General features: G+C 29.8%; 1 protein-coding gene and 1 long non-coding RNA gene across 3 annotated transcripts in view; one reads left to right on the top strand and one right to left on the bottom strand.

Moving 5' to 3' along the window:
- The window catches only part of LOC126753958 (uncharacterized), a 111,551-nt gene that overhangs the window by 55,030 nt on the left and 39,023 nt on the right, over positions 1-17,498 (bottom strand). The window lies entirely within an intron of this gene.
- LOC126753957 (uncharacterized) overlaps positions 8,873-17,498 on the top strand; it is a 43,895-nt gene continuing 35,269 nt past the window's right edge. Inside the window, exons 1-2 of one of the 2 annotated variants that reach the window (XM_050465750.1) lie at positions 8,873-9,430; positions 9,958-10,020. The gene's annotated coding sequence lies outside the window, so the exon portion shown is untranslated. Of the gene's footprint in view, positions 9,541-9,957; positions 10,021-17,498 lie in introns of both variants that reach the window. The other variant, XM_050465749.1, reaches the window with a different exon arrangement.

Genomic DNA, 17,498 nt, shown 5'->3' with positions numbered 1-17,498 from the left:
TTCTGCATCGTGTGGTATCTTTCAAAGCAGTCTCCAATATGAAGCCCTGGTTTTTGAAAACATGTGTCAAAAAAAAAATAGTTAGTTTGGCGTCTTCCGCCTGAAATTTTTCTGTTTGAACATACGGAACAATCTTTACTTTCTACATCTTCACAGTGCCGCAATATATGGAGTTTGGAGTTTAGCCTTTCCTCTGTATCTGAGGACGAAAATATTTCATCACGAAAATCACCTACAAGTTGTTCCACCAAATTTCGGACAAACATAAAATGTGACATAGGCGTATTGATTTCTCTTTGCTGACTCTTTATATAAGATGTATGCATTGATTGCGCTTATCTCTAATCCCCAGAAAAACATTTTTCTCTACCATTTACATGATTTTCTCATAAAACAATATGAATTTGCATACTGATCAGCCTTATCGACAGCTCCCATACTCAAATTTTAGTTTATGATAACTTTTGGTTTGCTAATGTTGACGGTGCTACCTCCTTTTAATGTTTTTTGAATAGTTTTCATACCTGAGGCATCGTAAAATGGTATTCTCCTATCCTTCCACGCTAATAATAAAATATCACCTGATCGATAGGCAACAATATTACAAGTATTACTTTTTGGTTTTTTTGGCTTTGGTGGCTGAGAGCAGACATATGGTCGCAAAAGTTTAAAGATGCTTTTTAGTAATAATCTGGGGTAGTCTAATGCCTCTATGTTAGTATGAGTATGAACTAGTTTTGATCATATATACAATTATTTTCTCAATAACTTGACTTGACTTAGGACTACAATTATTTTCATGTTTTCAGAAAGTTGCTTGAAAAATTAGCAAATCATTTTTGTATTTCCTATATTTTTAAAAAACATACATTTCCAACGTTGCTACTTTTCATCCGACGTTGCCGATTTTCATCCATCCGTTGAGACTTGTATCCAGCATTGCCACTTTTCCTCAAAGATTGTGATTAAGGAAATCGGAAAAATTCTTGTCACTAGAATTAACAGCCTGTACTTTATATGGCTAGTCTAGTGAAAGGGATGAAAGAGTCACATATTTCTTCTAACGGATATGAAAAAAAAAAATCTGATATTTTACATAAAATATTATATATAGAGATACAAAATCAAGGCCTCTACTACCCGATCATTTCAAGAAGTCGCACATGAAATTAACTGAAAACACAAAAGATAAATTATATTATATAAATATACATATATTATGATGTGCATTGTCTCCAAGGCTCCAAAATCCGTATGTACCTATACAATTAGAAGATATTGGCAGTAGCCTAAGTTCTTTAAATGAAATCAAACCCCATGTGCCGCTGGGAAGTAACAAAGTGGCCTGGGTAAATCTGTAACAAATTATTTGCTATAAAATACCTTTAAATATGTAGTATATATCTGTGTTATTGACTTTTACACATACTATATATCATCTTATTTTCATTCGATTAATCTATAGTTACGCATCCCGACGATACTATTTACAAACATTCTTAAAATAATCGATACATTTTGAACTTTATTTAGAAATACGATTCAAAAATTGCCCAACTATAAATCAGTCAGACAAAACCTATAGTAATATAATGTCAGATAGCTTTTGCTTACTTCACTGGTGAGGGAAGTTATTTATGTTGTGTTTGTGTTTTGTATTGGGTTCTTTCGGGATCGTCCTTCAATTTAAAATATCATCGTAGTAAGCTAATTTCATAATGGTGTGAAGTCGGAACAAATTCTACGCTTTCTATATTTGGGCAAACATTTGGCTTTTTCATGGAATTTAAATGTAGTAGAACCTATCCAAAGTCATTTAATCTAGATTTACTGGAAAAAATAGTTCTATCTTTAGAACTAAACCCTGTAGTAAGATTTTGGATGCTGTTTGGATTCTACAGAACTTAGTTTATAGTTAATATATCTACTGTCATCTCTAACATTATTATTTATACCTCACAATCTCGAGTTCAAAACAATTTCGTCACCATATTAAAAAGTGATGTGTTTATCTTTTTAAACGGTTAACACTCGCACTCTCATCACAATTGATTGGTGCCGAAAACCTTTCATAAGTTGATTCCGAAAGTAATGCAGAGACTATGTAACCTTAGCAACTGAAGAGAAGAAATAGAGCAGACTACTCTACATTGATACTGATAATTTGAAAATGAAATGAAGAAAAATTCCACTCGCGTCTAACTTTTGCTTCGTTATGCTGCCAATTTCATTTCATTTAGATCGTACAACGCTTACACGAGGTTACAAGTTAAGAAGTATTGCATGTCCAACGGTAAGTGTTTTCTTATTTCGCTCTTCGTTTTGGCAGTTTATGTGCGGGCCAACTAGAGTATCAAACGTGACTATACGCTCCCGCTGCGCTTTGACCTGCGACAAACTTTGAGTGTTTGATTTTGTTTTTGTTAAGCTGTCTTGAAGCGTAATATTTCACACTTTGTCCATTACGGCTGCCATTTTATTGAACGGCTTGTGTGGTGTCGTAAATATTTTTTAAATATTTTCCAAGACAATGTAAGGGTAACCTTTTTTTGTTGTTGTTATTTTTTATATTCTAATAATTATTGAGCCGACATTTGTTTACAAAAGAGGCTGCTAGGGTGGAATTATTTATGAAATATAGTTTGAGTATAGTTTATTTTGAAAAGTATAGTTTCAGACATCTTTAAGCCTTGCGGAAAAATTGGTAAATCTTTAAAATTCAGCGACTTTTTTTTTGGACTTGTACTAGCAAATTTTACCCAGACTGACATAATTTTCATGTATTTCAATACAAGTCTTTATTATCGCTCTCAAAATTGACTCCTGAGCCAATGATGTCAACGATTAACATTATTTTCCATACACTTGTTATAAGCCTCAGCTGGGAGAATTTCTAGTACCATCAGTGAATTTTGTTTTTTATTCTTTTGTGTTTGGCTCATTTTCGGAGCTCTATTTTTTTTGACAGTTTTCACAATATATTCATAAACCCAGGTCTCACCAGTAATGATGCGAATATAGCATTGACACGCTTCATACCTACAACATTAACCAAAATATGTTGAGTGTGTATCCATAAAAGAGATATCCTCTGCTATATTTGATAAAAAAAGATCTCTTTGATGCCAAACGATAATTTTCAAGCATCGTAAAATTATTAATTAACAGTGGTGCTTCCTTTGACAAGTTTTCGATGACTTCTCGACCTTCACTGTATACTTTGTGCCACTCAAATACTAGTGATCGTGATAAAGTAGACTGCTGGAACATATTTAACGAGTCCGTAGCCGCGATTCCTTCGGAAACAAATAATTTCAACCAAACTCGTTGCTCAGTTTTTTTCTTCCATGGTAAAAATCATGAGATAAACTTTTCGCATCGTAAACGAAAAACTGCCAAATGCAAGTTAAGAATCAACCATTTAATCTAATCGTAAAGATCATTGCCACTTAAACTTGTTAGGAAGCGAATGTCATCACGATTGTCATATAATAAACAATAAAATTTTAAATATATTTTTTTAAATATTTTTTTTTCTATTTTATTACCTTTTCTTTATTTATTTTTTTGGTCTATTGCACTAGATATTTATCGCAGGCTATGCATTCTATTTGAACTTGAAATAGCATACTTGACTCTGAAGACACATAAATTTAGTGAATGCATGCCAACTCAAGTGTCGTATGTCATATTAAGCTACGACAATTAAAAAGTAGCATCTTTGACAAGTAGCATTAAGTCATTTGCATTAGCACATCAATCTACCGAATGCAAATGCTGACAAACATATATAAATAAAGTAACACTGTAGGAAAATTAAGTACTCAATAATTGTGATTTTTATTATTTGGAGCATTTGACAAGTTCTTCAATGCAATATTGAAAAAAATGGTAAAAAATGTAGAGCAAAATCTAACAGCAATCAATTTATGATGTGATCGTCTTTGAAAATATAAATTTTATAGAATTTTGAAAGTTTAAAAACGCTATCAGAGATGAAAAAAAATAAATTTTTATTAGGATTAAAGTCTTTCCTAAGAAAATATTATATTTATTTCAGGATTAAAGTATTTTCTAAGAACATATTATATTTTATTCAACTCTGACGCCTCAAACTATCATAAAATACAAGAAAATCTCTAAATTTTTAGTTTTTTAAGCCTCTATCTTGAAAAATGACATCAAAGCACTCAAATAGTAAAATAGTGAATATCGTCACATAAAATTCAAAATAACGTAACATCACTTTTCATAAGTTTACAGGCTAAGGAAAAACGATACAATAGAAACTAAGCACATTGAAACAAAATTACAGTTTTGGTTATAATATGGTTACATATGGGTTATATATTGGTTATATCTGACAGCGCAAGCTGAAAATTTTATGCTACAGTATATTATGAATAAAAATGCTTAGATTTTTACATTGCCAAAAAATTTATGATCACATTGAGGCGTGAAGGTCTCATTAAGAAAAGCTAAGTCACATTAAACATTTTAGATAAGAATAGAAAATAAAATTTATTGCTAGCTCAATTATTTATAGCTTTTGACATTAAATAGTTAAATGTGACTTAGAAATAAGAACAAAAAATAATTGTTTGCGAAACAATGCATTTCAAAAATTACTAATAACAATTCATTATTAATGAGGGACACTACATTATGAATAAAAATGCTTCAAGTTTTTTTACAATTTTTCAACAACAAATCAATACGTCTATGATCACATTAGAACAATTACTGAAGGTCTCATTAAGAGTTGGTTGTAAGAAAGCTAAGTCACATTAAACATTTTAGATAAGAATAGAAAATAAAATTTATTGCTAGCTCAATTATTTATAGCTTTTGACATTAAATAATTTAAATGCAAAAAGAAATAATTTTCAACATTCAAAAAAAAATTTTAAAAACCGTTTTTTTTCTTATCTATAATAAAAATCTCATTATATTTTGTGGCGGAACCTCGTGCCTATTAGCAAAAACCAGTAACAGACGATTTTCACTTGCTTATTTCAAGTTTCTTTTTGAGATGATTTCTTCACCAGTAAGAAAATACATCTCCTAAGAGATTGACAATTTCTTCTTAGATCTTTGACATCAAAATTATTGACAGTTCAGCCTGACTATATAAATTAAGTGTTTGGTTGTAAGAGAGTTTGTTCTGCCAACGCCCCACAAAACAGCTCAAAGCTCCTCTACACACCAAGCTTTGAATAAGTGTGGCCGTCGATAGCGCCGACTCGAATTGTCGGCACGAACTACAGATAAGGACTCAAATTCTCACAAGCAAGACCACTTTTCAGTTGACGTTGTCGTAAGAGACCACTTTTCATGCTCATTGTTAACCATATTATTGTTTCGTTTGTTTAGCGATAGTTCAGCATTCGATAAAGAATGGAAAAGGATAAAAAATTAGTAGCATTAATTTGAGTGGACTCACGTGGCGTAAAACCATACATCGAATGTATTTTGGTATCCGACCTTATTTTAACGGTTTCAAATAGCGTTTGTTTGGCTTCTAGGCAATCGATCCAGTGTTTACATTTTGGTCGAATTCGACGTTTTCCATTATTTTTCATAAAGCTGTCTTAAAAAATTGGGACAATTATTTTGGCATTTCCCATATTTATACATTTTCAACGTTGCAAATTTTCAGCCAATGTTGTGACTTTTCATAAGCGTTCTAAGTTGTGATTAAATTAATAGAAAAAATTCTCGTCACTAAGCTAGTCTAGTTAGTTAAATCGATATCATGCAATTATATTTCTTAAAATGGATATGAAAAAAAAAAAATCAAATAATTTATGTAAAAGATATAGAGGTACAAAATCTATAAGTTATTCATCCCGGCGAGGATATTTACATATATTCTTAAGCTAATCTATGAATTTTGCACATTATTTACAAATATGTTTTAAAAAGTTCCCAACTGTAAATCAGTCGGAAAAATCTAAAGTAATATAATGCCTGATTTCTTTTGCTTACTCTATTGACGAGAGAAGTCATTTGCGAAATCTGTCCTTCAATCATACTTGATTTGTATTTAGTTCTTTCGGGATCGATTTTTAGGTCAAAATATCTTGTTGGTAAGCGACTTTCATAGTGTGAATTTTGAACAAACTCTACGCTAACTACATTTGGGCAAGCACTTGGCTGTTTCTTGGAATTTAAATGGATTAGAACCTCTCCAAAGTCATTTAAAATAGATTTACTAGAAAAGATAGTTCTATGTATCACATGTTTCTCGACTAAACATCTGCAAATAGCCAGAGACATATACAAATATTAATTACTATTTTTTTATAATCTTACCGCTTCTTATTCGGTTATATACATATATCGAACAATGTCTTATAAATATTATCTCCATGAAAAGTTAAGTTTCATGCACAAATAATTTCGTTATAATCAAAATAGTCCGTTTTTTGTGGCTTGAATTTTCTTCCTTTCGTTAATAAACGCTCATGTAAGATCAAGGAATCATGCAATACATATGTCTTAAAAAAATATAAAAAATAGTCTATAAAAAAATGTATAACAATGAATTTAACAATATTTTGTTAAAACCCTAATTATCTGCCCCAGGTGTTGATATCAATTTGCTACAAAATTTGATTGAAATCAGCCTCGCGAAGAAACCATTATAAGCCGCAAATCATACACACGTAAAATATTGCAACAACTCAATTCACTTTTCCTGCTAAACAAAAACAATTTTTACATATAAATATTCATTATCCACAACATGCAACAACCATCATCCAACCTGCCACATTGGCTGATTACGAACAAAATTTTTTGCTTTAAAAAATTGCATTGTGAAATATCTGCGTCCAAATCCACTTCGACATAAAATCACCAAAATAATCATAAAATAAAATCATGACAACTAAATCAATTGTTAAACAGCTTGGATATTCGCCTACATGCTCCAAGTAGCGCTGCTTACGAGCGCTAGGAGAGCACAAGCGAGTGTGTGTTATTTATGAACGCATAAATATTCGAACCTTTATTTGAGATATTACATTTGCAATTTGTTGTGTATGAAATGGTTTTGAACACCTTCCGGCTACCGATTTGATTGCCACACTTTGAACTTGTGACCGGAATTTGTTGATGCCTCAAAGGCTTTGGTTGAAACACGCTGATTTATTTGTCGTTTGATACAAGTTATGAGAGATATTGAGTTTTATTGATCAGATTTAGCATATTGGACGGTGAGTGCGGTCGATCATACAATGTAATCAACGAAGACTTTTCGTTCAGATAAGCGTGATTGTTGTAGAAAGGTTTGAGGAAAATCATAATTTTTTTTTGGTTATTGCAAGTATGATTTTTAATTCGCAAATACTGCAAAGTAAATTTGTTATCAGCACTATAATATGAAGTTGCCATACAACCGATTGTTGAAATATCAAATTTGGTCTTATAACTCCTGTACTTACATAGCTGTGAACTTGAATTGTTGTTACATTTATACCTGATGATTAATATTACAGGCCAACAAAAGTCATCAAAATTGGTTGCCTAAAACATATAGCTGCCATATAACTTATTTTTCGAAAATAAGTTTTTGTGACATAATTCGCAAACTAATGTACATAGCTACGAAGACGAAAGTTTGCAAGGTACTTACATATGATAGCTAGAAATTATACTGCTAAAATCATAACAATCTGATTACTAAAACATATAGCTGTCATATAACTTATTGTTCGAAAATGAGTTTTTCAATAATCGCGCCTAGAAATGTTTAGCTACGAACACGAAACTTTGCAGAGTGTTTGAATATTATGATTAAAAATTGGACGCGCAAAATCATTAAGATTGGTTGATTTAACATATAGCTGCCATATAAATTATTGCTCAAAAACAATATTTTCACTTATAACTCATAGAAATGATAAGCTAATAACACGAAATTTTGCAGAGTGTTTGCATATTATGACTAGAAAGTGGATCCGTAAAATCATTAAGATTGATTGATTATAGCATATAGCTGCCATATAAATTATTGTTCAAAAACAATATTTTTAATTATAACTACTACAAATGATAAACTATTAACATGAAACTTTACAAAGTGTTTGCACGTCATGATTAGTAAGTGGACAGGTAAAATCAAGAAGATTGGTTGGGTGTAACATATGGTTGCCATATAACGTATTGTTCAAAAACTGCATTTTGTGTAATAATTCTACAAAAAATGCAATTATGATTACGAAAATTTGTAATATTTGACATTTGATGATGAGAAAGTGGGCACGTTAAACAAATGAGATCGAACTACTTTAACCTATGTAGGTATATGTAGCTCCAATACAGCTGATTGTTCAAAAACGAAATTTTGTTTTACAAACTCTTCAATCCCAATATAAGCGAAGAAATTGAAAAACTCCATAAAACTCAATTAGCCAAACTATTCAAAACTTATATTTTTTGCTTTCATTCAAGTTTCAAACGCAAAGAATTACAAGAATAATACGTACTAATTAGCTCAAATCAGCATGTAAATCGTACAAACTCTGTAAGTATGATATATTAACTTTCGAAAACGCTCATCCATTGCCAACCTACCACACAATGCCAGTCAGCACAACTCTCAGCGACTGTTACAACAACAACAATTAGGCATAGATTTGCATATGACAGTTGCAAGTCGTTGCATTGAGCAAACATGTAAAAAAAAGTTCTCAACTCCCCACGATTAAACTCAGTTTACATTAAAAATACTTGATTCTGTCACGCAGCACATGTGTGTGTTTGTATGTATGTGTGGCAGTAGGTGCGAGTATTCCACCTTCAATGTTGATTTATAAATGCATTAAGTTACTCACATTCCCGGCTCAGTACAAATTTGTCATTCAATCGTGTCTGCAGTGCGCCGTCGCCGTCGCCACAGCTGCTCCGTAAACGTACGAAATTCGTTCGGCTCGTGTGCGTGTTCCACAACAACATTCCTGTTGCCAAATTTAACGAAATCTGTTGAACCAAAAATTTTTCAATTCGTCTATTGAATTTGCTTATTGGTCGGCCGCAGCTCGTCACTGGACTCACCTACATACATACATACATACTCACGGCATATACTCGGTATATATGCTAGTAGCATTTGAGTATTGTTGTTCGATTGTTCGATTGCGTCCGTTATATGATTGCCGCTTTGCTTTGTAATACTTATTGTTCCTGTTTTGTTATTGTTTTTGTTATTGTCTCGTATTCGTGCGCGTTAATCGCTGACGCTTCGTCGATCTCGTCTAAGCTGCTGCTGTTGAGTGTTGCTCTTTAGCTCGTTGGCTTTAGCTCCGCTTTTGGCCTAACGCCTGACGGACTATCAGTGCTGCAGTGGATTTTTCGGCTGCGGGGTCTACTACTTTTGCACTGCATTGCATAAAAAGTAGTTCAGTGAAGTGAACGGCTTCAGCAAGTGAGTGTCGCGCGTGAATGCATCCGAATCGCGGAGTTTATGGGCGAAGCAGAGTATTTGAATTTAACGGTATTCTAGTAAGCAACTGACTAACGCAGGCGTACTAAGTGGTGCGTGTAAAAATTTGTGTGCAATTTCGATAATAATTATTTTGTAATAATTATTTCGGGTCACAAACGGTGATTGCAGAAACACTTTAGTGGAGTAATTAATTTTAGTGAACTTGAGAAAATAAATATATTTATGAAAAAAAAAATTATAAAAATTTGAAATATAAAAATAGAAAATTTTTAGAAATATTTTTTTTTACAATTTCTTTTGGAAATTAAAAAAATGAGAATTTAAAAAAGTTTTTTTTTTTTAGAAGAATTTTTAGAAAATTTAAAACAAAAATTTTTAGGAAAAATTGAAAAAAAAATTTAACTTTTATTAAAAAAAATTAAGCATAATTCCATAAAAATACTAAATTTTTGAACCACAACGAATTTTTGTGAAATAACGCCTACGATTTTCTGTACTTATTACAGCTACAACACCAGATAGAAAATAAACAACTATAATAAATTAATTGGATTAACATATTTATAACGGTAAGTGTAGTGAATAATAAAAACTCAGCGAAAGCGTGATTAAAATGTTGGTTTATTAGATAAATAAGTATGTATGTACAAATGTGTTGATTTTGCATTTGTTAAATTACAGTAAAATTATTTTTAACATTTAGCAAAGTTTTTAAGTCCAAAAAGTAAAAAACAAAAATCCATTTAATTTGTATCTCATTCAATCATGGTATCAATATGTTAAAAAAAAACACATTGGTAAAAGAAATACAAATTTTTAATTTATTTTACAAACTGTATTTAGAAAAGATGTAAAAAAAATCTATCGTTTATATTTTATTGTGCAATATTTTTTTCTCATTTTTCTAAATATTATAAAAAGATGAGCAATTTTTTATGGAAAATAAATTTTATTGTACAAAATATTTTATCGAAAATTATATTTTATTGTGCAATATTTTTTTTTATTGCAGAAACTTTAATAAAAAAGGTTAAATTGAATTTTGTTGTAGAATATTCATTTTATTTTATTTATTTGTTTTCTACAATAAAAAAGGTGAAAAATTTTTTGTCGAGAATTAAATTTTATTGTACAATATTTTTTTTAACTTATTATTTTTTTCATTTTCTATAATGAAACTTGAAAAATTTTTTTTCAAAAATTAAATTTTATTGCACAATATTTTTATTGTACAAATTACAATTAAAACAGGTGGTAAATTTGTTAAAAAAAAATAATAATTCAATTTGAATTCTCCTGTATAAAAAAAATATTCATTGTTTCGTTCTAAAACATCAGATTTCAAATATTTACTGTGTAAATCAAACGCTTAAGGCAGTTCTCGAAAACTTGCAAAAACTACTTGATTGATTATTAGAGAGTTAATTAGAGTCGGTAAAGAAAACGATTTTTCGTCATTTGGCATTTTAAAAAATTGGTTTTTAGACACCTTCAAGAAATTCTCGGTCTCTTTTCAAAAGACTTACGAACGAAACTTGTTAAGAATTTTCATCATAAAACAGACTTAAGGCCGAAACTTCAGCTAAATAGTAGTCTACTAATGACTTAAGAACGAAACTTGGCGAAAATTTCAGTTGCACGAAAAAAGACTTAATACCAAAAATCTATATTTCGGTGAATAACTGGTTTTAAAAACTTGAGAAACTTAATATATTTTTCGGCCAAAGATTTCAAACTCAAAAAAGGCTTTAAAACCAAACCTTACCAAAGGTTTTTAGTATAAGAGGCAACTGGAGCCCAATTTCGAGATTTCGCACAGAAGACTTAAGAACAAATCCTGACGAAAATTGTTTAGAAATTGCGTTGTATTTCACGTAATGAAATTATTACTACTTAAATTTAGAATTTAAATATAGTAATATTTAGAAGTTAGTTTTCGGACTTAGACTCGGAACATTTCAAGAGCCCATAGAGCAAAGCGTTGTCGCTTGGGAAGGTCGAACGGTGTCAGCTCTTGCACAAGACGTAATTTGTATGCTCTCAATTTAAGATCTGGACGTCAAATGCGCCAAGTCGTTCCATATGTCAGTCTGAGTTACTGCGAACGGCGCCGAATCGACTCTCCACGATCTTCGTGTATACTCTCAGCTATGAATACTACGTACTGGACGTGGTCTATGTATACCTTCACAATGAAATAAAAATAGTTTTTTTTTCTAATTCCTTCATAAGCGCAGTTTTGAATGAAGTCTTTATAGCTTCCTTATTTACTACCGACCTTCATGGTGATTTAAAGATGACGCAATTTTGCGTGCTAAAAACTTGGATAACGTTTTGAGAAAAGCAAAATTTATTCTTTTGTCAAACTGAATGAAGATTTCTTCCGTACTAAAAGTAGTTTATATAGAGGGTATTCAAATGCGCATAAAATGCACATAATGCTTCTAGAATGCTTAGTTAATTAACCATTTCAAACACACTGTCAATGCTAAGCAAGGTGTTATAAAGCAGAACTCCAAAACAACTAAAATTATATTTAATTTATTTATTTTATATGTGATACTACGTCACTGAGTTCTTGTATAAATCAGGAAGTGCTTATCTTAGCGCTTTATGCACATTTTGCAACAACAATATAAATAGATTAAAATGTTAATGTAGCAAAACTGGATTGATTCCGTAGAATGGCGTACATTTGTAGTTAAAAATTGTTTGTATGATTTTTTGTAATAAGAATTTCTTTGACAAATGGCAAAACATGTAATTAACAACAATCTCTCATATGCAATAATTAATCTTAAATTTACTGATACCAAGCGCACTTTTACCAGTATTTATATTTACATATCAACATTTGCATCGTACTTTTCCTTTCATTAATACCGGATTAAAGAACCTGCCTGAAAGCAGCCAAGCGCCTGCATAGACAGGCAGGCTTACTTCTAAACTGCTTTGTTTATATGTATCAAATATTGTTTTAAACAAAACAATAAATAAAATAAAAAAATACAAAATTGGCTGAATTACTTATGAGCATGGTGACAAACTTTTTAGAAATTCGCAGAAATAATGCTGATAGAGAGCGGAACCAGCTGTTTGTGGTTAGACAGCGATTTGTTGTGTAGATGAAATCTGGTTGATAATGTCTATTTGCATAAATTGATGGCACATATGATATGTTTGCATATTTGAATACGGAAGACAAGTTTAAATTTTGACTTTCCTGAATTTAAGTTTGCATGAGAGACAATGTAATCCTTCCTAACTGGAATGGTAATAAGATTAATGGAAAAAGATGGTTTTAAGACCAAAGTATCCGATTTGCTTTACTTTCTTATATTACATTTTGTTTGAATGCTAATTATTTTCTTAAAAATATGTTTAATATTAATACTAAAATAGTTGACTGCCAGATTTTTAGTACTTTACATTGAAATTCTAAAAAATTTAGTACTAAAAATTCTAAGTTGAATGGTATTTGCTATGATTTGAGTTTAGTACTAAAAATAGTTTTAAGTAGTGTGTTGAATTTTAGTACTAAACTCATTGATTTTAGTACAACTTTTTCTTTTAATTTTAATGCTAAAATTTCAAGTCCACAAATATTTACTTGTATGATGATTTGGTTTTTTAATATAATTGCGAATTTCTAATTTACCAATATTTTTTATGATTCGAATTTAGTACTAAAAATATTTTTCATAAGTGTGATGAATATTAGTACAAAATGAAATTGTATTGTAATATGAAATTTCTAAATTTACCGATATTTGTTATTATTTGAATTTAGTACTAAAAATATTTTTTAACTAATATGTTGAATTTCAGTACTAAAACCAGACTTTTGGTACTATGAATTGCAATACCATACAATTTTAAATTATTTTTAGTACAAAAATTTCAAATTCACACATATTCAATATGACTTGGATTTCGAAATAACATTTTATTTTAATATGCAAGAAAATTTGTGAATTTACCGTTTTTTGTTATGATTTGAATTTAGTACTAAAAATATTTTTTTAAAGTATGTTGAATTTTAGTACTAAAATAGTTGACTACCAGATTTGTAGAGCACTATGAAATGCAAGAACTAAAATTTTTAATTGCTTTTGGTACTAAAAATTTATTTTATTTTTAGTACTAAAATTTTAAATTCACACATACATACATATGTATTAATTATGATTTTATAATAAATTTGTATACTTTTGTTTAGTTTTCTGTTTTAAACTTTTAGAACTATTTTTGGTACAAATTTTTTACACAATTTTCATGTTTATCTTTTTAATAGTTTCAGGATAGTTACATGGTTCTAAAGTTTTAGTACTTTTTTAGAACTATTTTGTATGTTACTTTTTATTTGCTTAAATATTTAAGTACTAGCTAACTTCTTTGCTTCTAAATTTTTAGAACTCTACTTTAGTATTTTTAGTACAAATTTTTAGACAATTTTCGTGTTTGTTTTCTTAATAATTTCAGTAATAGTTTATTTCTCTGGTTCAAATCTTTTAGTACTTTTTTAGAACTACTTTTAGCACAAATTTTTTATGCAATTTTCTCTGGTCTTTTGGTACACTGATTTAGTACTATTTTTAGTACTTTTGAATTTAGTTTTTGGTCTCTGATCAAACTTTTATACTTTTGTTTAGTTATTCTATTTTTAATTTTTATTACTCCGTTCTAGAAATTTTTTCGCTAATATTTCGTATGCAATTTTCTGTTTCCTTAATTAAATATTTTAGTACCATTTCTGTTCTTTGGTTCCAAATTTTTAGTACTTTTTAGAACTCTTTTTAGTACTAAATTTGTAACTTTTGTGTTTCTATACTTAAATAATATAATGCTATTTTAGTTCTAAGGTTTTTTTAGACCTATTTTAGTACTCAATTTCTATTAAATTTTTTGTTTATTTAGTTAACTTTATTAGAACCAGTTTCGTTTTCGAGTTCTAAATTTTAAGTAATCTTTTATAAAAAAATTTTAGTACTAAATTTTTACGCAATTTTTGTGTTTAAATTTTTGTAAGCTAAAAAATTTACTTTAATAGTAGCCGAAGATATCCTTCTTAATTGTTATTTTTAAAATTTTAATATGAAATTCATGAGCCCAAAAAATCTAATTAAAATAAATGAGTAAAATAAACAAATTAGTAAAATCTCATGCAACCACAAAAATATATGTATTTGGCTTAAAAATTTTATAGCGAGAATTCTTTGTCGGTTTTAAGAAAAATATTGCCAACGCACTTGTAGCGGCATTAATCAAAAATAAAATATTATTAAATATTTCGCAATGTTTTGAGACATGTTCATTTATAAAAACCCCTCATTCTAACTAATATTTAATTAGTTTCTTATTTTTTTATGCTTCTTATAAGTCGCACTCTTTCAACTAGTAAAGCTTGAGAAAATTTTAGCACCTCGCAGAGTTAACAAATTCTAATGAAATACTTGTATGTTCATACATAAGTAAATATATGTACATATATACACAAGAATATACATAAGTGCATATTGTCACCTAAAATGCAAAATAACATAACATCATTTTTCATAAGTTTACAGGCGAAGGAAAAACGATATAATAGAAAGCACTCACTTCAACAAAAATTTGAGTTTTGGTTATAAAATGGTTATATATTGGTTATATCTGTTTGAGGAAGCTGAAACTTTTTTGCTACATATACATATGTAATATGATGTAGTGAATCGTGAGCAATAAAAGACTAAATTTCGATATTTTTGATGATGTGTTATTTTGCATTTTTGGTGCTGATATATTCAACAGTTATATATTTCTCAAATGTTTTTTGGCTTTTCCCTTTCTCTGTCACTCCTCATATTTGCAACTTTGCCGACATTGAACGGTCTTTACACTTGATTGCGGTTTCTTAGTAGCATTTCTTTCTAATAAATAATAAATTTTACTTTCATCTTGGCGCGCTACATTCACTAGCAAGCTCGCCTACTTTTTAGCCTTTTCAATTCGGCAGTTGGCGTATTGTTTACTCAGTTACCAAAGTGGCTTAAATAAATATATATCAACATATCTGCATATGCACAATGCCCTGAACGATAAAGCCAAAGCAAATAAAGTCAAAAAAGGTATTTTAATGAATTTATGCTAATATAGCTGTTAATTAAATACCCAAAAAAGTTATGAGTAAATAGATTTTATTATATAACATTTTTAAAAATAAAACCGGAGCAAAGTTGCCATAACAAAGACGCGAAAAAATTACAGAAGCAAATACAAAAAAATTACAATAATAATAAAATGTTTACAGTTTGCGTACATAAATTAAAAAGGAAAGAAAAAACGAAAAAAAAAATCATAAATATAATGCATAGATTAAAAAAAATTTTAAACTAAAAACCTCAAAAAGCAAAAAAAATTATAAAAAATTATAAAAATTGTTCCATAAATTAAAAATGAAATAAATGCGATAAATGCGATAAATCTCGCGCGGAATAGCTTCATGTGGGCAACAAACACATAAAGATATATTTATATTATTTCAAATGCAAATTGTTTTTGTTGCAACGCTATCTAATCGCTTTACTGTCACTGTCATTTAAAACGCCGCTGCGCGACACAATGACTTCCATGACTGTCCGGCATCCGGTGTATGCAAATAAAAGCGCAGCAGCATCGACATTGCCATCCATGATATGTATGTATGTATGTGAGCGCGTAATGCGAAAGTTTCGTGTGCAAAAATGCATGTCAATGTCAGTAGTGCAAACCTAAATTGCACAATAAATGTTCGCAAACGCAAACTAAGCAGATATGGATCTTGCGCATGCGCATAAACAAAAAGCAAACAAACTCCAGTAGTAACAACTGTGTTTATGATAAGGAAGTAAAAAAAGTATTTGTAGTGTGTTATTGTTGGAAGTATGTGTGTGACCTTAGGAATGTAGTAAATTAAGTAATTGGAATGTAATTAAAGGTTAAAGTTGCGGTTAAGTGCTCATTAAAGCTGAGCTAGTGATGGTATAGGAGAGTGCTAACGAGCGCTTGAGATAAGAGAAAAGAAGGTTAACTGAAAAATTTAAAGATAATAAAACAATAATATATAACATATAAACGCTCCAAAAATGTTAAAAAATATATAAAATAAACAATATTGAGAGACTGTAGCTATTTTCAAAGTTGAAAAAAAAATTATAAACACAATTTTTGTTATATTTATGCTCTAATGCTGCCACTAGTTGGCTGAAAGATCGCCCACTTGAGTTCTCTCAATACTCTTGGCTTCACAGTACCGCTTTGGCATGGTTAAAATAATCTGTATAAAAATTAGTCGCAATAGAAAAATTAAAATGAACAGCTTAGAACATTTCGTCGATGTGTGAATATTTTATTCACTTTCGGCGCGTATTAACTTTAAATGAGATACTTTGCACTAAAAATCAGTCACTAATCCTAACTATACTAGGAACCTGAATATCAGAATTCCAATTAACTAAAGGTAATAATAGCATAATTATTACCACCGCCAATTTTTGATGAGTAACCCTGAAAGTATGCAATAATGGTGGCGAAACGGCACTTTGTTGCCTACATTGCTGCGCAGAGATATTGTAATTGCTTGGAAAATAGTTTAAACTTCACTCCTAGTACTTTGTAAGAGTTCAGCTTCAGAATTATTATAACCTCCACCGAATTTTCAAGAGTTCCACTAAAAATACCACTCGAAATGCACAAAAGGGCTAATTATTCGCATACCAAAAACAACAATAATTTCTTGCCTACATTGTGGCGCAGAGATATCCTATCACTATGAAAATAGTTACTTTTTAAGAATTTTTTAAAAATTAGTAGATAGTTTTCAGCAATAAGCCTCCGAATTATTATAACTTCCGCCGAATTTTCAAGTTTTCCACTACAAAAATACCATACGAAGTGCAGAAACAAGCTAATGATTCGTATATCAAAAATAATAATAATTTGTTGCCTACATTTCGACGCGGAGGTATATTTTGTGTTTTAGTTTTTATATATTTATCAACTTATATCCTTAAAATCAGTTAAATAAAAA

Source organism: Bactrocera neohumeralis, chromosome 3 (assembly GCF_024586455.1).
Source record: "Bactrocera neohumeralis isolate Rockhampton chromosome 3, APGP_CSIRO_Bneo_wtdbg2-racon-allhic-juicebox.fasta_v2, whole genome shotgun sequence".
In the NCBI taxonomy this organism is placed as follows: domain Eukaryota; kingdom Metazoa; phylum Arthropoda; class Insecta; order Diptera; family Tephritidae; genus Bactrocera; species Bactrocera neohumeralis.
Note: the sequence above shows the minus strand (reverse complement) of the source record. Positions and strands in the feature narration are given on the sequence as shown.